The following is a 23,987-nucleotide window of genomic DNA, read 5'->3' as shown; positions in this document are numbered from 1 at the left end:
AAAAATTGAAAACGAGGCGAAACGGCACAACGGCTGCAAGGGAAAAGATAGGCGATAGAAGAAAAAAGCGAGAAGATGGAAGAACAAGCATGGCGAGGCGTTACGCGGAGAAGAAAAGTATGGTTCGAGCGAAATAACGCCAGGAAAAGCAAAGGACTAAAAGAAGAAGAAGAAGAAGAAGAAGAAGAAGAAAAGGAGTTAGGGCGCGCGCGCGTTCGAAAACACGGATCGAGAGAGAGAAGAGAGAGAGAGAGAGGAGTGTAGGGAGGAGGAGGGGAGCGGTAGAACTGCGTCCACGGAGGGACAACAAGGATAGTCGGGTGAGAAGAGAGCGAGAGGCCGCGTGTCGGGGGAGAGAGGCGGAGATCCGAAAAGAGAGAGCGAGGAAGCGGGTGTGCAACGGAAGAAAGGCAGACGCGTAGAGGGTTGGAGAGGTGGCGAGAAGAAGGTGGATGAGGCGAGAGAGAAAGAGAGAGAGGGAGACAGAGGAAGGGGGGAGGGGAGAGGGGAGGGAGTAGCAGGAGAGCGAGGCTGCGGCGTAGCCTCAGTGCCGGCGCAGTGGCCGGGCCATCGTGTCCTGTGCCTAGTTCTCTGTGCTCTCTTCTCTCTGATCCTGTTCGACAGCCGACCACCACCACCACCACCACCACCATCGCCACCGCCACCGCCACCACCACACCATCATCATCACCACCACGATCCTCCCACGACAGAGATCGTCCTTTTTATCATTCATCCTGGACCCTGGTGCGTGGCCCTGTCCGTCCTCGAACCATACTCTCTCCGCATATTCGGTGTGATTCGGATCAACGACATTTCCTCTCTTTCTCCTCTCGCCGCACAGCTCTCTCTCTCTTTCTCTCTCTTCCTCTCTCTCCTCGACGATCCTTCCATTATATTCCTCTGTCGCACCGTCACTCTCGACAAACCTGCCTCTCTCATCGACGCGAATACATCGTGGTCCAAGTGGTGAAATCGCGCGAGCGCGTAAAACGACCGCGTGAAAGAAACGTAACGAGAATCATCGTCGTCGCGGTCGTGGTCGTCGTTGTGGCGAATAATTGTGACGCTCGGTCGTTGTGAGGAGGTCCCGTCGACGACGCGTGACGGTGAGGATCCATCCATCGGTGACCATCCATCCAAGTCGGTCGTACGTTCGTATTTATTTCGGTGGTTACTCCCTATTGTTGATATTTACTTTGTGCGAGGAACGTAGCAGCAGCGGTAGCAGCAGCAGCGGCGGCGGTTGGGAAGGGAACGGTGGAAGAAAGAAGGCAGGCTGCCGGGCAGCAGTCGGGAGGATCACAGGGCGAAGAGGTGGGAGCCATGCCGCCCGGGCGAGCTTCCCTCGAGGTAGCCAGGATCGTCCGGCATCCCTGTTCTTCCACGGTACTTCCATTGCGTTTTCATCGCCTCTTTTGAGGTAAGGAATGAATTTTTCTCTCACTCTCTCTCTTTCTTTCTCTTCCTTCCTTCCTTCCTCTTTCTCTCTCTCTCTCTCTCTCTCTCCTTATTCACTCACCGATCGAGCGCGGGGCGATTGACAAAGAGAGAGATATATACTACGGTATTACGGTGCGTGGATATGTTCAAGTTAATTGTTGCTTTCGTGTTTTGGGAAATGGTGTGGGAAAGTTTCACAAGTTGAATCCGAGGAAAATTTTCAATTTTGTATATTCCGTTCGTGATATTGGTATCGATGGAAAGAATGTATTTGCGAATTCGAGCAGGATCGAAAGGTCGTCGTCCGAGCGTAGCGGAATCGCGAGAGAGATTTCGTCACTGTTGACATTCGCGACGAGGCTTCCGGCGAACGGTTGGCCAGCCTGGTTGGCCGGACAGCGGGATACACATGTTCCAATCAAGAAAGAAAGAAAGAAAGAAAGAAACGAACGGTGGAGTTGGTTCAATGAAGTTCGCGCTGAACGCGCCGCCGCCTGTCTCCGCGTCGCGTTTTCCGTCCTCCGCGTTTTTTCCCCACTCCGCTCTCGTCCAGAATAATCGTGCACGCTCGTTCCTCGTGCACTTTTTTCGCGATTTTCCACCCACTCGCGTTAATTAACCCGCGTTTGAATCCCTCGAAACGGTTAATCGAATCTTTCGTGGAATTCAGGCGAATTTAATTTAGAATTATTTCTTTTTGGAAAAATTCAAATTATTCTCCGTAAGGTACTTCGTTCTCTCTCTCTCTTCCCCTTCAATTTTCGTACGTTCCAGCACGCTTTTCGAATCGTCCAAATCTCTCAGTGTTCTCCGAGAACGAATTTATCAACCGGATCGACTCGTACGTCGAATTTGCGCAAAGAGAAATATTCCTAGTATCTTCCTGGCGGATTCCAAAGGAAAAAAAAAAAAAGAAAAAATAGCACTAGAAGAGGGAAACAGTTTCCTCGACAAACGGCCAACAATTGACCCAAAAATTTCCTCGGACGCGTTTAAGAGTCTAATAAATTTCGAGACGCGATGGGACGGAGCCACTCTTGGACGGAGCCGCAAACGGGCGGAATTCTTCCTCCGGATCGAGGATGCTCCGGATTCTTGGCGAGCGTGTGTACGATAAGTCACGCTCGAATTTGCAATAGCGAGACCATCGTCCCTGCCCCGCAAATTTTGCCATACGACGAGCGAACCTCTCACCGCGCCCCCCAAAAGTAAAATTTCCAACTCTCTTTCGCTCGTATCGACGCTAGGGAGGGATCTCGAGTTCCTAGCGGTGGATTTATGTACGGGGGCCGAAATAGCGAGGAATTTAGATGGAGAGATTGTTTCGAACGCTCGCTCGTATCTTTGGGAAAAATTGTTGCGAAGTTTCCAACTTTCCGTGGATTCGAGATGGTTCTTTTTCGAGGGGCTCGACTCGAGATCAGGAGGGGAAATAAGGAAAGGCCGACGTCGAGCAAGGGAATAAATGGTTTCCTTGCGCGGAACGCGTTAATAAAATATCGACGGGATATTTCTGCTCGCCTCGCGTCTCCAGCTGGAATTTAATAGACCGCCCCTCTTCCCTTCGTCTCTCGATCGTCGCGGATTGGACGTGCGCCCTCCCCGCGAACACGCAACTGATAAATTCAATTCAATTTTGTCAAGAATTTTGTTGAGATCAATCGCCCTCGAATATTATTTTAACCCATCTCCACGCTTTAAATTATCCTCCCACGTTCCGATCCGTACACAAATTGTTCGTATCTCGTGACACGTGATCGACGAGCCGGAGTTTCGATTCAGAATCCATCGTTATTTAATCCGTCGGGATGAAGCTGGCTCCCGAAAAAAACTTTTTTCGACGATTATTCGCGACGTCGACAAAGCAACAGATTTCATCGAGAGTGGTGGGAGAGAGGGGACCGCGGTTTCCGTTTTCTGCTTTGTCGACGTAAAAGAAAAAAGAAAAAAAGAAAAAAAGCGCATTTAAAGGAGGGCGGAGAGGGAGATGAGGCATCCCTCGGGTCGACGTTGCTCCCCGACTCGCATTCACTTAACGGAGGAAACGTAGGGGGTGGAAAAAAAGAAACAAAAAGCTGTGGACGCTTTGTACGCGAGCCACGATTGCATCCCCTTTCCATCTCTCGATTTTTCGAGGCGGAGTTGCGAGTCGAGTTTCCTGCGTGGAGGGAGACACAGAGAGCACTGCCCCTCTCTCTCGATTCCGTTTCCCGATCCCCAGAGTGGAGCTCCGCCGAAAGGATTACGGGTTCTCGCGGCCATTTACCCGGCCCAGATCGATTCGTAATTCGAATTTGTTTCTCCGATGAGATGAGAGGATATCGCTTCGATTGCAAGCGAACCAACTGGACGATAAATGAAATTATTGTTTCGAGGTTTCTTTTTTTTTTTTTTTTGATGTGGTTCGATTTTCGCGATTAGATCGGCGTGAAATTGCGAGATCAATTCTTGGGAAGCGAAATTAATCGAAATTGCTGCATTATAATTATAAACTCGTCGACAGTCCTCCGTGAAATTGCGGTCGTCGTAGAACTCGAATAATATCGAATATCGTGTACACGCATATTATAAACGTGATTAACACCGGTTAAATAAAATTGGTTAAATAATTCTATCCTACGTATCATACATTCTACCATCTACTCTCGCGGAATCGGTACAATATTGTCCGTTACGTGGTAAATCACGTCTCGTAATGGAAATTTCGCTTCCCGAAACGATCTGCAAACCGTTTCGGGATCGATATGTTTTCCCTAGCTTCGGTCAATCGTCTCAATTTTCACCGTCTGCCCTTCTCTCTTGGTGGATCGTTATTAAATCCTTCGATTCTACCCAATTTGTCGCTTAATTGTAAAATGACGATGATAATAGCAGATATAGCCTTGCCACGAATGAATAATACTAGATGTTGATTATTATTTACATTATTATTAAGTCCTCCTTTATCAAAATCAAATTTAATACAGTAACAATTGCAACGATAAGAAACTTCTCGATCGAATTACGATCAAATTTCATCGTCGATCATATTATGTATCAGTCGAGATCGAAGCGAAAGGAGCGAAAAATTCGTCGATGTTATCGCGATAATCTCGAGAGAGTTGCATCGAGAGGGTTTCTCTTCCAAAAATAAGAAGGATGAGATCGTGTTAGCTTCAGCACGAACGAGCTCTAAATCGTTCTTTATTCGAGCAGCAAGTTGGATCGGTATCCGCTGGGGGAGGGAGGAGGAGGAGGATGTTTCACGAGCTCGGCTAATCAAATTAGCCACCGAGTCTCGGGGATAACGTGGTTATCGGACGTCTTCGCGTTAATTCACCTTGATGTACGATCATTTCACGACCCCTGTACGTGTCCTTCCATTGTCGTGGAATTTGACGCACAATTTTTCTTCCTTTCCTCAATTTATCCATTAAACACCGATTATCCCCTCGAAAAGGAAAGAGGAAGAGCGAGCGAAAAGGATCACGGCGAGTCAAATTTGTCAATACAGTTGCAATTTGTTTTGGAAGGCGGAAGAGGTATCGTCTCTTTCGTAAGATTCACCAGCTTATCAGATATCGAAAAATCGCGCTTTAAACGCGGGTTCGAAGGGTGCCCGAAGCGAAGATGAGTGCGATCGAAGCGGGGGATAGCGTGTTCAGAGCTGTTTTCGAGATGGTTAATGGAATTCGCGTGGAATTTAAATACTCTCTAATTAAATTTTCGTCCTCGCTCGCGAACGAGCCGGGGATTTATCGTGTCCTCCACGACGAGAAACAAGGAAATTGAAACGAGTGTCACGCGATTATCGAAACAGTTGCCGAAATTATCGATCACGAATTAACTTCAATTTTTCATTCAAGATCGATCGATCAATTATTGTGCGTTATAACTTAGTTGTTCATAGAACGTTTCTATTTCGTTAAAGCGATTGTGAATAAATATAATAATCGTGATAAAAGCGGATCGGTTGAATTAATTCAAATTCGAATAATTGGGAATAATTTTAACCTTTTCGAGTGGATAAATTTGTCTGTCTTCGTACAATAACAAGATAATAAAATTTCGTGTTGTTAATTAAGAATTCTTCGCTTCGATCTCAACGTTGACGATACGTTGAAACGATGTTAGGGATATCGTGCGAGTACTCGAACAAAAATACCTTAGCCCCATCCCTAAGTCCTTAAATGGATAGAAGATCAGGAACGGCGTGAACCGATTTACTCGGCTAATCGAATCGGTCGGTCGTTTAACTGAAACGAAAGGGGACGACGATGGAATTACGTACGCGACGTTGTTATCGTGATGATGATTTTTAGGATCGTCGTAATAAAGCGTCGATAATAAGAGAAAGTGGATTCTTCTCTCTCGACGATACGATTCGAAACCGATTCGAAAAAAATTCCTTCCCTCTCCTCGATGAAAAGTTTCCGTATCGCGTAGAATCTTTCCCCAAGAGGGGAGGGGAGGACGACTTATATCGTCGATCGCGTGCGCGCGTCTACTCCGAGGAAATAATCCGTCACGTGTCACTCATGAATAATTTCCGACCTTCGTTCCATATTTCATGGCTCGCGAGGGATAAAATAGGATAAAAAGAAAGTTGAAAATCTTGGCCCGGCGAGAAAGGTGAGCCGCAAACGACGATTCTTTGGTGGAGCAAAAGGCAAGGAAGAAAAAAGAATGGAATTAAAAGCTGTTATATACGCGAATGTTCTCATGTTTCGCGTGGGAAATTTTCCCTACGTTATCTCGTCTTTATTTATTCCTCTCTCATAGAAAAAAGAAGAAAATGAATTCATCGTCGTTCTCGAAAACCCTCCCCCCATCTTTTTTCACCTGTCGAGTCAAGGGATCGATCGGAATATGAAAGGAGGAACGCTCGTTCGCGCTGTCGTTCAATCGTCGAATTTTCGACCGTGCAAATTGTTGATTCTCGGCCGAGAGAGGAGAGAATCGGGGGGAGAGGAGGGGGAGAGGGTGGTAACAGCAGTTGACCGGAGTGGTAACGGGGTTGGATATCGCCGATAATGATCGAAATCGCTTTTGTATTAACGCGAAAACGAGCTCGGTTTATTTTCCCAAAATCGACAGTTTTTTTTTTTTCTCTTCGTTTGCTCCCCTTCTCCGTCCCGTTTTTATTTCACGAGGGGAGGGGAGGGGTTCGTTTAAGACACGTCAACCGCGAGATTTATGCTTTTATTCGAGATCGATGGTTTTTCTCCGCGATATCGGAAAGACGTTCCGGGAACGAGAGAAAATTTCGGCAAAGTTATACGTATGTACAGGCGATCCATCATTTTCTCCTTCTTATTTCATCTTTTTTTTACACGATCGTTCAACAATCACGATAATCGATTACTTCTTTTTCATCTTCTATGCAAATTCTCAATTCTCTCTCTCTCTCTGTATATATGCATAATTTTAACTTAATTCAAGAAACGCGTTTTCAAAGAATCTATAACGAAACCCAAACTTATCCCCCGATTTTATTGTTACCTCTCTCTATATAATTTTAATATTCTCCTCAGAAAACGGATTTTCAAAGAATTTTTAAACTTATCCTTGGAATTGGAGAAAATTCTTATCGCGCTTATTATTATTTCGGAATCGCTGGAGGGCGTCGTTCATCAATTCGTAACGTGAATGAAAAACAGCCAAAAACTGCGACCAGCATGACGATTTCGTGCACGCATCCAAGTTGACCCGAAGCCGTTGGAAATAACGAGATGGAACAATGGCGCCGATGAGATCTCGTCGGAGGAGCCAGCGGGCGAAGTTTGTTATCGCTCACCGGGACGTGAATTTCGCGGGGGTGGAGGAGGAGGTATAACCTTCTTTCGAGTCTTGCCGGCTGTTATCTCATTATCAGCGGCATTGTTTCGAATCGTGCCGTTCTAAATCGCGCGGCCTGGAATCGTGGTCCCCCTTTGTCGCAGGGTTGGGGACAGATGGAGATTTTTCTTAGAATGGGATCTTGTCTTCGACGACGATTCCCGCGAATTTTGGACGAAACGAAATCTTCTGGTCAATTTTCTCGTCAATTTTTATTTACGGCTTAGCGTTTGAAGCGAATTAGGGATCCGTTGTGGAATCGAAATGCGGTTACGGTGATGACGATGGAGGGAAAGGGGATAAAGAGATAAAAGAGAATCCGATAACAGCGCGTTTTCGTAACGAAATGAAACGGGACGGTTGTTTTTTCGCGAGACAGATTTTAAAATTAACTATTATCGTTTTCTTTGGTCAATTGTCGATACGATTTCTTCACCGCGTTGGGCAAAAGAAAAGAGAGAAAGTCTTTTTGTTTCTCTGGAATTAATTCTTCCTTCGATTGTTCCCTCTTAAAGTCGCATCAACGTTTCTAAAATTAACGGCGGCCGTTTGTGCATATCTTTTTTTAACCTGTTTGACGAGGAAAGAAAGGGAAGGCTGGCTTCCTTCTCCTTTTCAATTTGTCGGTTCCGGGATTACGGCGAATTGGAGCTCGTTAATGCGGCATTACCGAGCCCTGCCGCGTGTGTTTATTTCGTGTAATTTCACGGCGAGCGAAACGATCGGACGATTTATCTTGCACGCCGATCCCGTAAAACTGGAGCGGATCACAGGATCCCGATCCCTCCCTCCGACTTTCGTGATTCGTTTAAAAAGTAAAAGCAAAAACTTTGAGATCCAAGCTCGTTGAAAAGTTAATTCTTCCTCTTTGAAGGGGGGAATTAAAAGTTCGACCGAAAATAAAATACGATTCATATACGTTCCCTCCTTCATTGCCGATAGATCAGAAGAGTATTTATCATAGTATTCCGACTTTCGTGATTCGTTTAAAAAATAAAAGTAAAAACTTTAAGATCCAAACTCGTTGAAAAGGTTAATCTTCGGAATTCTTTTTCTTTGAATTAAAAGAGAGGGAGAATTAAAAGTTCGACCGAAAATAAAATACGATTCATATACGTTTCCTCCTCCACCCTTCATTGATAGATCAGAAGAGTATTTATCATAGTATTTCTCGTTTCTTCCCCGACTTTCGTGATTCGTTTAAATATATATATACAATATAAATATATAATATACAATATAATATAATATAATATACAATGTTTAAATATATAATATACAATAAAAGTAACTCGTTGAAAAGATTAATCTTCGGAATTCTTCTTCTTTGAATTAAAGAAAGGCAGAATTAAAAGTTCGACCGAAAATAAAATACGATTCATATACGTTCCCTCCTTCATTGCCGATAGATCAGAAGAGTATTTATCATAGTATTCCGACTTTCGTGATTCGTTTAAAAAATAAAAGTAAAAACTTTAAAATCCAAACTCGTTGAAAAGATTAATCTTCGGAATTCTTCTTCTTTGAATTAAAAGAGAGGGAGAATTAAAAGTTCGACCGAAAATAAAATACGATTCATATACGTTTCCTCCTCCACCCTTCATTGATAGATCAGAAGAGTATTTATCATAGTATTCTTCGTTTCTTCCCCGACTTTCGTGATTTAAATATATATATATACAATATAAATATATATTATACAATAAAAGTAACTCGTTGAAAAGGTTAATCTTCGGAATTCTTCTTCTTTGAATTAAAAGAAAGGGAGAATAAAAATTTCGGATTGAAATATATATTATTCGAACGGTAAATTCGGATCGAAGTGAATTTTATCGTGTCATTTTATTCGTCACCATCCAACTTACGATTTATTCCTTCGTCGATGATTACTTTTTAACAATTAAATATTCTATACGCTTGTTTCAGAGTTTGTACACCGCTCTGAGAGAAACGAACGAGATCCTCTCCACGTTCGAAATGATAATCAGGGGAGGAAGGGCGCAATTTTCCTTCTGGCCTCGTGCCCCATTAAAGGCGCGCCGCCTCCTTTAAAACTCGCAACTTTTAACGGCTCGTTTAACGAGTTAAACCGCTACTGTCCCCGATTAGCATTATCGAATTTGTTCGAAGCTTTTTGAATCTGTCGCCCTCCCTCCCTCCCTCGTCTCGCCTCTGGAAAAATTTAATATCCCTCGAGCTCGACTCTTGTTTCGCGTTCACTCTTTTGTAACTCTTCCAATACTTTTCGTTGAATCATTTTCTTCAGCCCGCCAAGGACACCACGAATTTCGAAAAAAGATTCCCCAGAAATTCCTTTCTCCCCGGAAAGGGAGGGGAAACTAAACTTCAACTTAAATTACGGACTTTACGAAGTTCGGGCATACGAAAGTGAAATTTCATCTCGCTAATTAAAATCTATCCGTGTAAGGAATCTTGGATGATCCGCCGCGAGATTGAGATAGATCGACGATTCACGCAACTCAAACTTTTTCATCCACCTCCATTGCAGGAGCTTGTTTCCACAACCGATTCTCTCTCCCTAAATTAACAATCATTCGTTTATTCCGAAGCGTGATAAGTATGCTCGATTTTATAACTCTGATCGCTAACATAAAAATCTCAATTTTCTTAACACGAAATGATAAAATTGGACGACTCGATCCGATATTCGAGGAAAATATCCTTTCCTCGATTCCTTTTACGTGCAATTGCTGTAATAATTAATAAGACTCCCTCTCCCCGTGATAATTAATCCGAAATTCGATCAAACTTCCAAAGCGAGCAACTCTCGAGTCCGTCACGGGGGGAAGAAAGCGGCCCCCGACTCGAAAGGGGTTCCTCTCGCGTATCTCGCGCGCGAGATCAGAGGCGAAACGCACAGAGGAGGAAGAGGAAAAGTTGTAGGGATCGATAATTCTGTCATAAGCCGGCACGGAGCAACGAAACCGCACGCGTCAGCCTTTCGAGCTTAATTCCATCTTTCCATCTTCCATCCATCGTTCTCGCTTCTCCCTTTAGTCATGGGATCGTTTTTCGAAAAGAAATTTCTTTTCTCGATTTCAACGAACAGGAGGATTCAATCTCGCCAGGTGGATCAAGAACGAGCGGCAATTCTTTGGAGGAAATAATTTTTGATCGGGCGATTTATCGTGGAGGGGAGAGCTGAGGAGGACCAAAACGATTTCGAATAAACCTTTCGAGTAATCTTTTATCCTTATATCGTTTATTTGGTGTTTTTATTCCATGTTTATCTCGTTACGTTCTTTTTCTTTGACGCGGATCGAAGCAAAAACTCGATTCGAAAACGGTAATCGTGGATTAATTAATCGCGAATGGGAAGTTTGCCAGCTTTTGCGCGAATAATAGCAGGTTAATGCTAACCTGATATAATAAAGTAATAAACCGATTAAATATTTTTCGTTCCTGTTTCAAAGGGAAATTTAATTTCGAGAAACACTTTGCCCGAGATTACGGGAACAATTTACCAGCGGTAACCGTAATTGCTTTTATCTCCAAGTTTCTTCTTTTCCCCCTCCCCAGCGGAGCGATCGTTTCATCGACCAACACGATTAATCAATCGTGCCTCGTGTTTCTTTTCGTGATGCGTTGAGCAAGAAAAGGTTATTAAAAAAAAAGAAAAGGAAAAATTAATCGACTCGTGTTAACATCGGTCTGTTAATTTTACGTTACGTCTGTTTAATTTATAAATACATTGATCTTGGAAATCTTGGAAAACAAAGTCTCGCGACTTTTTAGAGATCGGATTACATTTTCGGGAATACACGAAGAAGGAAGAAGAAGAAGAAGAAGAAATTTTCAGTCTTTAGAATCCGTCTTGGACACGCGAAATTATAAAATATAGGAGAATTTTATAAAATTATAAAATTTGGGAATAAAGTTGCAAAGTTTCCAAGTTTTCGATCCTTTGGAATATATTTTCTTTGGAATATTCGATTGGTAAAATTACAAGCAAGATTACACAGGAATGTAACAAGATGGGAAAATTTTCCTCCCGATCATTCTTCGCTATTACGAAGAAAATTGTCAATTTGTATCCGAATCGGTCGAGTTTCATTTATAAGAAACGAGAGGAAAGAAAGAAGGGAATACTCGGAGAGATGAATTAAGATCCAGGCTACGGGGGGAACGGGTTGATCTTTGGTCGTGAGAATATTCCTTGGGTGGAAACGATCGCGACAGAGGGCGCTGTCTTCGAATCCCTCGTTCGCCGAGTAAATGGAACGAGAGGAACATCGATTCCCCCCTTCCATGAATAAGGAAACGAGAAGAACGACGATCGTAATTCGTAATCACGTCTCCCGCCAGAATTTTTTTACGTTTGTGCACCATTTTTAACCTTCGATAAAAATTGGAACGAGTTCTTCGAAACGTTTTTTTTTAAATCATAAATAAAATTTGAACAATCATTAAACTGAAATTTGTTAAATTATTTATTAAAAAAAATCCAATGACGATACGCTCTTTCATAATTTCGTGTTAATCGTTCCATTAATCTTGGAGTTGCTTGGGTGATGTCCAATCGGGAGAAAATTTGAATTCGATCCTGGGTGAAAAAGAAAGAAAAAGAAAGAAAATATCAATCATAATTTGTTTTCCCTGGCGGGGAATTATTCCATTTGTATTTCAATCAATGTGGAAGAGGGGGAGAAGGGAAAGAATTTGAAGGGGAGCTGTCGTTTGTCGAAAAAACATCTCGGTGGAATTCGTTCAGGGTTGAGCGATGCCGACACCATTAATTCATTACGCAGCGACGTGGTCCTGGAATTGCGAGGATTCGTTCGTTCCTCTGACACGTGGAATTCTGACTAATCGCGCGTGGTTGTCCGAATGACGCTTTGAACGTCATTCCCTCGCAATTGTATCTTTTTTTCTTTGTTCGTGTTTTCCAACTGTGATATATATTTGCATATACTTGCACCAGTCTGTCGAAAATGATTCCAAAACTCGTTCCTCTTTCTCTTTCCAACTCGATTCAATTTTTATTCGGATTCTTTTTTTTTTAAATATAAATTCTTACGTGTATCCACAGTTTATTCATAATTATTATTCATAACGTTTGTCTAGCTCCCTCTCCTTCTTCTTCTTCTTCTTCTTCTTCTTCTTTTTCCAACGAAGAAATCTCACTGAAGGTACAATTTAACGAAACTGCAACCACTTTTCGCAGTGCCAAATCCACGATCTCGGATATCTCCTGGATTCACGCTGGAACAAACCTGTCCACCCCTCGATTTGTGTGATATTATATCCCGATGCGATATCGGCTCGAAAATCGAGGGGATAAAAAAAGGATTAAATTGAAATTCCATCGATTTTCCGGACATTCTTGTCCATTTCGTCGTCGAGTGTGGAATGCCAGTCTTCGAAAGAAAATTTTCTTCTTTCTTCTCTTTTTTCTTTCTTTTTTTTTTTTTTGAATTAGAATTTTTTGAATTGGTCGTTTTTAAGAGAAAGATTCGAGAGATTAGGTTGTAATTTTAGGTTAGGTTATTGTTCGGCTAAATTAATTGTGAAACACGATCGTAAAACCGAATATTGGATTCGAACAGGGGTTAAAGTTCGTAGGATATCTGATTAGATTGTTTGACCGTGTCTCGATCGAGGTAATCCAATCGGATAACTTGCGGAATCCGTTGGAGATCACAGTTTTAAGATTTCTCTTCCATCTCATTTCTCTTTCAGACTTTCCAATCTTTTTTACCTTTCGAATTATTCGATAATTGGCTCGACAAATAAATTTTCGTTCCGTTCTTTTCTTGAGAAAAACAACCAAATCGCGATGCTTTTTTCGTTTTTTTTTCAAAATTTTATCTTTCGTTCGATCGTTTCAACTGTTGCATATAATTATTACAACGAGAGAGAGAAATAATCTCTAATTTTTCTTGAAAAAAAAAAAGAAAAAGAAAAAGAAACGTTTTCATTTACATTTACGTAACATTTTCTTTATCATTTTCTATTCGTAGAATTCGAATGGGATTATTTCGCGGAGAAAAAAGCAGGACACTCCGTGCATTGCACGCTCAAGTTTACGAAACGGTCACTGGTCGCCTTTAATGGCTGTTTTTCTATACAAATTTTAATTATTCCTCGCCGCGTATCGCGAACAATAAACCACCTTTTTCTTCGGTTTCTTCACGCGACGCTTTCAGCCCGCTCTCGCTTTAAAAATCTCTCTCGATTATTATTCGAAAGAAAGTTATTTACAAAGCGACGAAATCGATCGACATTCATAGAATGGAAAATAAATGAAAGTGCGAGCAAGCGTATTTAACCAAGTAACTTTTTTACGCGGATTCGGAACGCGTAATTGCGGATTAATGTATTTGATTTAACAACCGATTCCAATTTTTAATATAAATATTAACCCATCGATACGTTCGGTGGAAAAAAAGAGTAAAAAGTTGCGAAAGTGTGTACACATCGGGGAATATCGTATAACATTTTTTTTTTCTCCCGCAAGCCTCGAGTATTTTCGAGGGAGAGAGGAAACTGTGATCGTTATACAGCGTCCAATAATGGTCATGTTTTGTCGATTCGGAACACTCTTACGCTCGATTACGCCGCCATTACTTTCGCCAAATTCACCGCATTACGGTTCAAAAAGTATCGCACGCGTTTATTCGTGTATCGTGTATCCGTGTTCGTTTTTTACTTTTTATTTATTTATTTTTTTTTTAATAAACAGACTCGGAAAAATATTTCTTTTTTTTTTTTTGTACGTTCGTATTTATCGACATCGGATAAATTTTCGTCGAAAAGCGAAAATCATTTTTGGTTTCGATATAATAATTCGTTTTTTCTACTTTAAAAATAAGTCTCGACAAAATTTAATCCAAATAAATATTATTTTTTTACGAATCGTTAAAAAACGAGTAAAGCTTTTTCTCATTATGCAAAAAAACATTCAAGAGGAATGAGAAATTGTATCGATCGATCCAAAATTTACTCGAAAGGCGCGTTTCGCTTGTAAACACGCTTACGAACTCAACGTACGCGAAGGACGAGACGAGAAACGAAACAAACAATTGGAACGTCGCGACACATAGCTCTCGTCGAAAGTCATTATATCGTCGTGCCTTCCGAGCGACGAGACGTAAATTTGGGAGGCCCGATTCGTATCGATTCGAAGGGATGTTCGCGGGGTGTTGGCGCTGTCGAGATTCGGTTGGTGGGAGGAGGAATCGGAGGAGGAGGAGGAGGAGGAGGGGAGGCAGTTTTCTCGAATGTCTCTCTGGAGAAGTGTCGGCCCTCGAGTGGAACAGGTCGGCACTTTGTCGGATGACACGGCACCGCTCCACCGTCGGCATGAACAGGCCTCGTTAAACCTCGAAAGTGGCCGCCATCCACGCGGATATTTTTGTTTTCCATTCCCCCTTTGACCTTCCTTTGACACGTACCAATTAAATGCTACGTGTTGGCGAAAGAGGAAAGAAAAAGAACGAGGGATCCTCGAGAGATTGAAAGATTCTACACTTCTACGCGGCTTCCACGTGGCGGGGAAGATAATTTTTGAGAGGAATTAGAACCGATTTTTGATGGCGCTCGAAAGGAAAATTTCCGAGAGTTTGAAAGAGGGATATTCGATATCGAGTTTAATTGAAAGGAAGGAAAGATCGAGGCGAGGACAACGTTTAAGAAGGGAATTATTATCGTTAACGCAATTACCATGCGCATCCAGGATGCTGGCAGGAGGAACGAACGTTGTTGCGGTGGAGGCAGGCTCTGCCTTGTCTCTGTGCATCCGGCTGGTGTGTGGCCACAAGCTGGCCAAGTGAACCACAAATCCCATTACGCGTCTATGTTCTCCTTGGCCGCCTCTCCACTTTCGTCTTTGTCCCCTTATCCGTGATTTATCTAAATCTCCGAACCAAATTTCGCCAATTTTCTCTTACTTTCCTTTCCTCCTCTTCTTTCCCCCTTTTTTTAATTCTCAAATACGAGATGTTTCGTTTTCATCGATTATATCTTAAACTAGAAATTTCAGACATTTTTCCCTCTCGTGTATTCGAATATATTCAGCTCCTAGGAGCAAGCGAAGGGCCAATTTTACGCGTCGTTGATTCCGAAAACTGGAAACTTGGAAATTATAAGGTTAATGGCCGGAAGAGAAGACTCGGAATGGAACCTTGGATTAATTCCCTTCCAACACTCCCAAGGTCCCGTTTCAACTTTCGCCTCGAAACGCGTCTCTGGATCGGGAGAAAATGGAATTCAACTTGCGCGCCAAACATTCCTTCTTCTTCAACGAAACATCGCCCTCTTTTCGTTTCCAATTTCTTCCTTCGTTTCCGAATCCGGGTAGGAAACGGTACGAATTTTCGCCAATTTTATTCGTAATCGTAAAAATCGACGACGTTCGAACGAAACACTCGATCCTCTTCATCTTAAGCGTTAAGATGTAACTTCAACTCCCCCTCCTCGCTCTGTTTATAACGCGTGGCATCGTGGAAAGCCTGAAATTGTTCAAAGAGGAAGGGTTTTTCAATAATATCTCTAATATTCGCTCCAGAGAATGGACTCGAAAACGGTTGAAACTGAGGGAATTGAATTATCCCGTTCCAATTTAGACCCCGTTCGTCAATAAATAACGCGTACAACGTTTCGAACGGAAGGAATCGGCTGACCCGAGGCTACACGTTTCGCTGTAATTGAGTTTGCGCCGCGTTTGGATGCGAACGAAAACTGTTCCGCCCGATTGATTTCTCCGATCGATCATCGTCTTATCTTCTTCTTCCACCGTTCGATTCCCATCCGGCTCGCTCGCCATTTATCGCGACCCCCCTTTTCTAACCTATTTCCATCCCTCTGGCGAATTACTCCACGTCCGTTGGAATATTTCTTTCGAATCTCGCGGAGGAGGCAAGTTTCGATAATTCGACAACGCGTTTCAGAAATTTCGCGCGAGGCACTGTCGATTAGAGACGCGTCGAAATCTGGACTTGGAGAAAAGAGGATTTGGAAGCATCGATGGCAAAGTTTTAAGCGATTCTTTCGAGCAGCTAGTAGTTAGATGTTATTAGAGTCTCGGATTGGATTCCGGTTTGTCCGAATGTTTCTAGCAACCGAAGATCCTGTTCCACTTGTCGCATTCTCTTACTTTCTTGAACGAAATCTTCGTCTCGTTTCATTCCACGCCATCCATCCCACTTTTTGTTCTCGCTTCGATTCCTCATCTCGGGGATGGAACGCAAACACTGTGCGCAAACACCATTGCATCGATCTTCTCGCGATTTTTCGCCATTCCATCTTCTTGACTTATGAATAAATTTGATAGAATTACGAGTCTTTTTAAAAAATTCTCAAAAATGAGTCTCTCCTTTCTACGTCGAAGAAAAAAGAGATAATTAAAAAATCCAACTTCGACTCTCATCAACTTATCCACGTTATTATTAGAGCTACGAAACGACCAAATCACAGTTATACACACACTGGTATCAAGACCCTAATCCAAACCTGCTCCTGATTAAATGCGCGCCAAGTTACTCTTTTTCAGACCTTTCTCAAAAATTGTTCCAGTTCCTCCTTTCTACGTCGAAGAAAAAAGAGATAATTAAAAAATCCAACTTCGACTCTCATCAACTTATCCACGTTATTATTAGAGCTACGAAACGACCAAATCACAGTTATACACACACTGGTATCAAGACCCTAATCCAAACCTGCTCCTGATTAAATGCGCGCCAAGTTCTTCAGATGCTTGAAACGCTCCTCGGCACGAGGGGACCCCAATCTAAATATCCAGAATGCGAGTCTCTCTCGTCGGTTATTCAATTATTCGCGTCGCCTCGATGTATTCGGCGCACGGGGCGCGCAATGCAAATATAAACCGTGGTGAACCGAGTGACGTCTTCGGATTAGCTTCTCTCCCTAACGGATTGCCTCGAAGAGCTGCCATTCTTTTTGTTTTCATCCACGCACACAGAGGGACTAAGATATGCAAATGTACGCCTGGCTTCTCTCGACTTAAGCGCGAGAGACGCTGTTGGGTCGGTTGGGGCGGATGCTTGATTTCGAGAGACGGGCTTTTCGTTGAAGAATTTAAAGTTCACTGAAATTTTTTTTATCCAATGCAGCTAGCAATTACTTCATAGTTGGCATTTATTTGTTTCTCTTAGATATAGATCGATTGTTTGGTAAATAATCGTATATAATTAAAATATTCGGCAAAACTCGTACGTTTGTATTTATTGTTTTCACTGCCAACACTCTTTAAGAAAGCTTTCCTCTCCAATCGTTGTTTTTTCGAGGTTAATTAGTCGAATATTTCGAAACGATATTTACTCGAATAATTTCAACTACTTTAAATTAATCAATTCTCTTTCATATTCGAGAGGAAATTTATTATATATGTGATGTTACATTCTTGTATATCGTGCGAATTCAAATTTGTTATCCGGTCGTGCGAATCGCGGGGAAGTTTTGGGCGCAGCTGCGGCGAAATAAAATTCATGCCGGCTGTCTTTTTACATCGTGGCGCGCATTAGAGCACAATCACGCTTCTCCTCGTAGAAGCACAGGCTGGAAAAGCTACAGGGAGTTAATTTCGAGGGAGTCGCGGCAGAAGAAATCTCCCCTTCCTCTCTTTCTTTTCCTCCTCGCGGAGGAAATTTTTTAACCTCTCTTTCATTCGAAGAGCACGTGTATCGTTTCAGGCAAAAGTTGATTTCTTCGAAGAATCGAATTGTCTTTCGAATTTCCAAGTTAATGCGAATCGTTAAAACTAGCGGACCGGTCAAAATGTTTTGTTATTTATTTTAGAAATTTTTCTTTTTAATATTTTTCTGAAAAGCGAGACGAGTTTTACATCAAAATATTAAATATTGTGGATTTTTTCTTTAATATAAATCGCAGTCATTTTGATTAGCAAAGTTGAGAGGTAATTTTGGAATTGGCGTTCGGGAAGCCAATGATTGAAAGGATGTTTCATGTTACAATTTCGTACGCAAGAAGTTATCTTCTTGATGCCTTTGAATGCATCCATAAAAAATATCCACGAAACTTTCCCTCGTTTTCAAAATATTTCCCAATATCGTCTCGTCTCTATCCTCCCCAAAAGACTACTATTATTTCTCCTCTAAAAAAGGGAAGAAGAGGACAAACTCATTCTCTCCCCATTTTTATATCGAGGGAACGAAGAACATCGAAATTGCTGCACAATCTCACCCCCTCGCACAGTAATTGTAATCACAGCTACGTTACAATTATTATGAATCCAATACAAAGAGAAGAGAAAGAAAGAGAGATGGGTAAAGCTTATTTTAACGAGCTGCTCTTATTAAAGGCCGAAAAGTTTCCCTCATCTTCGCGAATACGGCTGTGAAGAAATTTCGAGCCGAGTGAAAACGCGCCCGAGGCGTTGTCGGCCGTCCCCAACAGGCGATCGTGCTATCCACCCTCGTTAACTTCCTTCCCTCTCTCCTGCGACCAACGAGCGGTCGAGTTTGCAGCAAGAATTTTCGCTTTCTCTCGCCCAGGGAAATTTCGTCGTTTTACCGTTTTCGAAGCGTTGAGACGAGAGAATACGACGTTTATTTTGATATTCGAGAGAAGTTTCGAGAGAGCAACAATAATAACAAATTTGCAAGTTTTTGGAAAACCAATCCTCGAATCGAGGTCTTTCTATAAGGGGTAATTTTTAAGGCGGCGCAAAGCGCGAGTCGATCGATCCAACAAGAGGAAAGGGTTAGCTATTTCGAAAATGAGAATCGGGATTGATTAAACACGATTCGCGTTTTCGTGTAAATCTAATTTCGATTTCGCCGGCCTCATCGCACACAATGGCCGATTGTTATATCAAACGCAGCGTCCAGAGTTTAACCGTTGCAAATTCTCCTCCCCCTCCCCTTTGGAAACGAAACCGACGAGTACGAATCGACCGAAATTTTCTTCTAAATGGGGGGAAAAACGGGAAAACGAGCGATTTGGAAGTTTTTTTTTTTCTCCCCCCCAGCAACAATTCGAATTACCCGGATCATTGCCCCTCCGTTCCGCGAGATTTCCCTTGGACGACTCGCCACGCTCGTGGAATGCCGGATAATTTCCCGCCAACTGCGTTCCATCGTTCGCCTCCTTTTCTATTTTTTCTCAAATTTGAAGAACTCTGAACGGAGATCGATCGAGTCTCTTTCATCTAAGGAAATTGGACGATTAGAAATTAATACACTCGGGTAAAAGTGACAAAGGGGAGGAAATGACTCAACCTGTTCGTACAATCGGTGCAACACCGATCTTGTAACGCTAATTAAGAAAAGTGTAAACGGTGAGACGATGTTAATCAGATGGAATTCTCGATTGGGCAAGTAGAATGGGAAAACGGTTAGCCAGGAGAGAGGAGTAATTTATCATCGGAGTGAGAGGAATGTGGCGGAGGGAAGAGACGCGATACGGTCGAAATATCGCATCGTGCGCGAGCGTTGGGGTGTCTAGAAGATGGTATCCGATTTGGGGAATTATTCTCGTAATTAAGCTGGTACAATGGCGATGAACAAACATATCTATCCGATTAAATTACCGTACTTGCGTACTCGTGCAATTAATCGAGGAAATGGAGGGATCGTACTATTCCTGGTGTAAATGTAAAAAGTGGAAGAATTTCACGAAAGAAGTGGAAGGGAAAAAGGGAAAAAGTGTTGAACATCTAGTCTCACGCGCGACGATAAATGGATCGATTCATCAACGATTGAATGGCACAGCTTGCGATATTTCGAGGGCGGCGTGCCTTCGAACAATTGGTGGCCGACGACGGGTCTCATTTCCGCGTTGGACTCGAATTGAAATTCTTCCCCCTCGCGAATTAACCCGCACCTCGAACAGAAACCTGTCAAACTGACTCGTTATTATTGAATGGCGGTAAGATCTCGTTAAAATACACCCGAAGAAACATGGAAATTTGCATCGACTTTAATTGGAAAATTGCACGGAGCCGATTGATGGAATAGAAGCGTGGCCTGGCTGAATTGGCACGAAGGACAAGGAGGAGTGCGTTAATGCGGAAACGTTGCCGCATTTCCAGAGAGACGCTCCACCCCCGCGGGTAATGCGGCAACGAACAGCAGCCAAGACGAGACGTGTCAACCCACGGGAATTCCAGTACACCAATTTCGCCCCCGTGTTTGCGCGCCTCGCTCGTCTTGCTACTTTGCTCCTCCTAGTTTCATCCTCGTGCCATTCTCCTGACAATTTCCTCGCTCCAACGGACAATTATCATTCCTCCTTCGAAGCAGCGCTTTCGTCAAATCTCGCTCGAGAAATTTTCTGATCCGAGCCAGAGAGACCTGCGATCGGACAAGGGAGAATTTGTAGGTCCAGGAAGGTAAAAAAATCGTACAGAAAAGTGGATGTTCGCGAAGGAACTCGTTCCTCGCGGTTTTATCGATGGAATTTACAAGTGGCTACGAAAAGAGGATGAGAATCCCTGTCCCACGGATTTCTCTCGGAAGAAACGAAGAAGAAGGGGAGGAATTTGAAAGAATGATTCGATTCGAATCTTTTGTTGGGAAGAAATTGGATTTGTCTATAATAAATATAGATAAATCTGTTATCGAGAGGTGTATTTGTCAGAGAAACTCGAGGAAACTTAAATTACACGGTTTTAATTAAATTATAAAATGAGAAAATTTGCGAGAAGATAGGAAGCCTGGACGAATATTAAATTTTCGCGTTGCCGAAAATTCTTTTTAGGGATGAATTTAAAATGCTCGTTCGGAGCGTCGGTCGAAGCGAATCCGGGAAAAGGGATCGAAGCTGAGAACTGGATTCCAGTCAAAGGGAACGCGATGCTCGTAATTACGGAGGAATGCTCGAAACCGGAAGGGGAGCCAATTTCAGCCTCGGCTCGAGTCCGGTCCCGAGATGATGCCTTTTTTCTCCCCCTCCACGGCTTCCATTCGATCGCCGGAAATGCTTGGTGCAGCTCGATTCGAAATAGCACAGCGTCGTTTCCCATTGAACTCGCATTGTTCGTGGAAATTCCTGGAAACCTGGAATTCGTTTTTCCAAATCGCGCGTGTGTTGATTCACAGGGAATCGAGAGTCTAAGATTTTTCGTAGGAAAACAGTCTCGATCGTGGCAATGAAATGAAATAGTAAAGAGGAAGAATAAAGGTTAAAGTAGCTCCCTATCCCTTGGAGAAACAGTTAAGAAGCCCGTGAGACGTCCTTCTTATCTCGTTCCCGCAGCTCGGCCTCGAGGAGTCTCCGAAGGACGTCCTTGCAAGAGAATCAGGGACAAATTGACGAGCGGATGACGTACTTGGCACGTGCAAGGGCGGAGAATCCCTGCGGGGATGTGCAGGGTTTCCGGGACGGCGTGCTCCCTTGGCAAATCCCCCCGTTGAAACTTTCACGACCCCGTGAAAATGAATTCGTGGAAAAATGTCGCGAGAATCGAACGATATCGAAGGAGTATTTTGAAAGGGAGGGGCAAAGAGAAAGAAACGAGAAACTAAGAGAAAGAGATCGGTTAATAAAAATTGGTCAAACGGATGTGCAGAGAAAGAATAAAATATAAAAAATTGAAACGAAACGATAGGAGAAGGTACGATCGAAGTGGGAATGAATTAAATTGCCATTAACAAGCAAATCAAATATACGTGCTAGAACGTAATGGAACGTGGTACACCTAGGTTCGAGTTGGAGTTTTCCAAAAATTTATTTCCTCTCTTCCGAAAAAGAGAGTATCGCGTTCGATTTTCTGTCGGTAAAAGCGTTTCGATTTTTATCAAAGTCAAAGAGAAATGGTATTTAAGTAAGAAAAAAAAAAGAAAAGAAAAGGAGCAGGAAGAAAAGAAGCGAGGAATGTATGGATGTATGGAGGGGAAGCATGATCGAAATAAGATAAAATACATTCCATCAGTGATGGTACAAATCCTCTTGGAAATCCATGTTCCAACGTGGAATTCAGGATGGAGAGAAAGTTGCGGAGAAAAGCGAGGGAGGGAAAGATATTTCCTCCCTTAAAATCCCGCAGGATTGAGAAATATACGAGTAAGGTTTAACGCGTGTCGTATCTGTGTTGAACACGCGTCGAAGGAACCGGCGATTACTTTCCAATAGGCAAAGATAATAATAAGAAAGAAAAAGGAACTTGTTACTCTATCTACTTTTTTCCCTTCATCAGACTTAATGTTTACCTCTCATCATTATCGCGCGTCGAGAGGCATTGGATATTTCTCTCTCGAAATTGTTACATCTCTGGAAGGATTTGTCGTCTCTCGATCCTGCGTCGAGTCCACCGCATTTCTTCCCTCTGTATCTTTATAGGGGCCACGTAAAAGCGGCCATCAGAGAGAAATCATCCGATCCTTCGCGCCACCGACCACTCGTAAAAGATTCCCCTCCTCCCCCTTCTCCGACTTGCGCTTCTTCGAGGCCTTCGCCACGCTTATCACGAGCGTTCGCGACTTTAACGGTGTCGCCGTGCCAATAATTCTCTGCGAACGACTGTTTCGAAAGTACGATATTGCCAATATCGCGCGTGGCTCAGGTCAGCTGTTTACGAGCCGGTGTTATCAACATCATCGGCCTATCCCTTGGATTTTGCGAACTGTAAATCGTCCCGTTGTTCCGTGTTCTTGATACGTTGATTAATATTTTCGAAATTATCTTCAACGATTAATGATTTCAATCTTGATACTTTCGAAAAATTATCTTTAACGATTAATAGCGTTTACGATGTTAGGATTTTTCGTTATGGATTTCAACGACGATCTTGATACGTTGATTAATATTTTTGAAATTATCTTTAACGATTAATAGCGTTTACGATGTTAGCTTCGGATTTTTCGTTATAGATTTCAACGACAATCTTGATATTTTCGAAAAATTATCTTTAATGATTAATAGTGTTTACGATTAGTGTTAGGATTTTTCATTATGGATTTCAATGACAATCTTGATTAATATTTTTGAAATTATCTTTAACGATTAATAGCGTTTACGATGTTATCTTCGGATTTTTCCTTATGAATTTCAATGACAATCTTGATACGTTGATTAATATTTTTGAAAAGGAAATTATCTTCAACGATTAATAGCGTTTACAATATTAGTTTCGGATTTTCCATTATGGATTTCAACGACGATCTTGATTGGTATCTTCAGAGAAGGAAATTATCTTTAAGAATTAATCTGGATGGATGAGAGGGGTAATGAAATCGCGTAGACTTTTCTTCCAACCTCTTTTCTTCCCCCCTTTTTTCTATTCAGAAAACTCTTGCTATATGCGAGTCACGCATTGAACGTCAGAAAATCCAGCCCCTAGCGCCAAGACGGAAATCTCGATATGTAGATTAGTGGAGCGCGGCGGAGAACGAAAAACCCGGGTCCAATCGGAGTGCAGACTCCGGTTCCTGCGCCCTCCATCCAACCAGCGTGGAATATTCAATTGCTCGTCCCCTCTTGGCCGAACCGACCACGTCCCCTTTACGAACTCGTTTCCCAACGCTCGCCCTCTTTTCCCGGGTTAAAAGCCGCTCTTTCTTTCCATCCTTCGTTTACAATACCCTTTTTGCCCATCCTCTCTTCGAGGCCTGAAATCACCTTAGTCGACGCCGCTCCTCCTCGCTAATTTATAAACATCGATATATATTTTCACTGGACAATTGTAATAATTTCACGATTAATCCTATGGACTGCGAAGAAGTTACAAAATTATTCGATAATTTTTCTTTTTTTTTCTTTTCCTTCAAAGATGGGAACGACGAAAGTTT

At 42.6% G+C, this 23,987-nt stretch overlaps 1 protein-coding gene across 2 annotated transcripts in view; it reads left to right on the top strand.

Moving 5' to 3' along the window:
* The first annotated feature begins 530 nt into the window (after window positions 1–530).
* LOC107995118 (dipeptidyl aminopeptidase-like protein 6) overlaps window positions 531–23,987 on the top strand; it is an 80,361-nt gene continuing 56,904 nt past the window's right edge. For both annotated transcript variants that reach the window (XM_028665361.2, XM_017052406.3), the window contains exon 1: window positions 531–1,423. The gene's annotated coding sequence lies outside the window, so the exon portion shown is untranslated. The remainder of the gene's footprint in view (window positions 1,424–23,987) is intronic.

This window comes from Apis cerana, linkage group LG11 (genome assembly GCF_029169275.1).
Source record: "Apis cerana isolate GH-2021 linkage group LG11, AcerK_1.0, whole genome shotgun sequence".
In the NCBI taxonomy this organism is placed as follows: domain Eukaryota; kingdom Metazoa; phylum Arthropoda; class Insecta; order Hymenoptera; family Apidae; genus Apis; species Apis cerana.
Note: the sequence above shows the minus strand (reverse complement) of the source record. Positions and strands in the feature narration are given on the sequence as shown.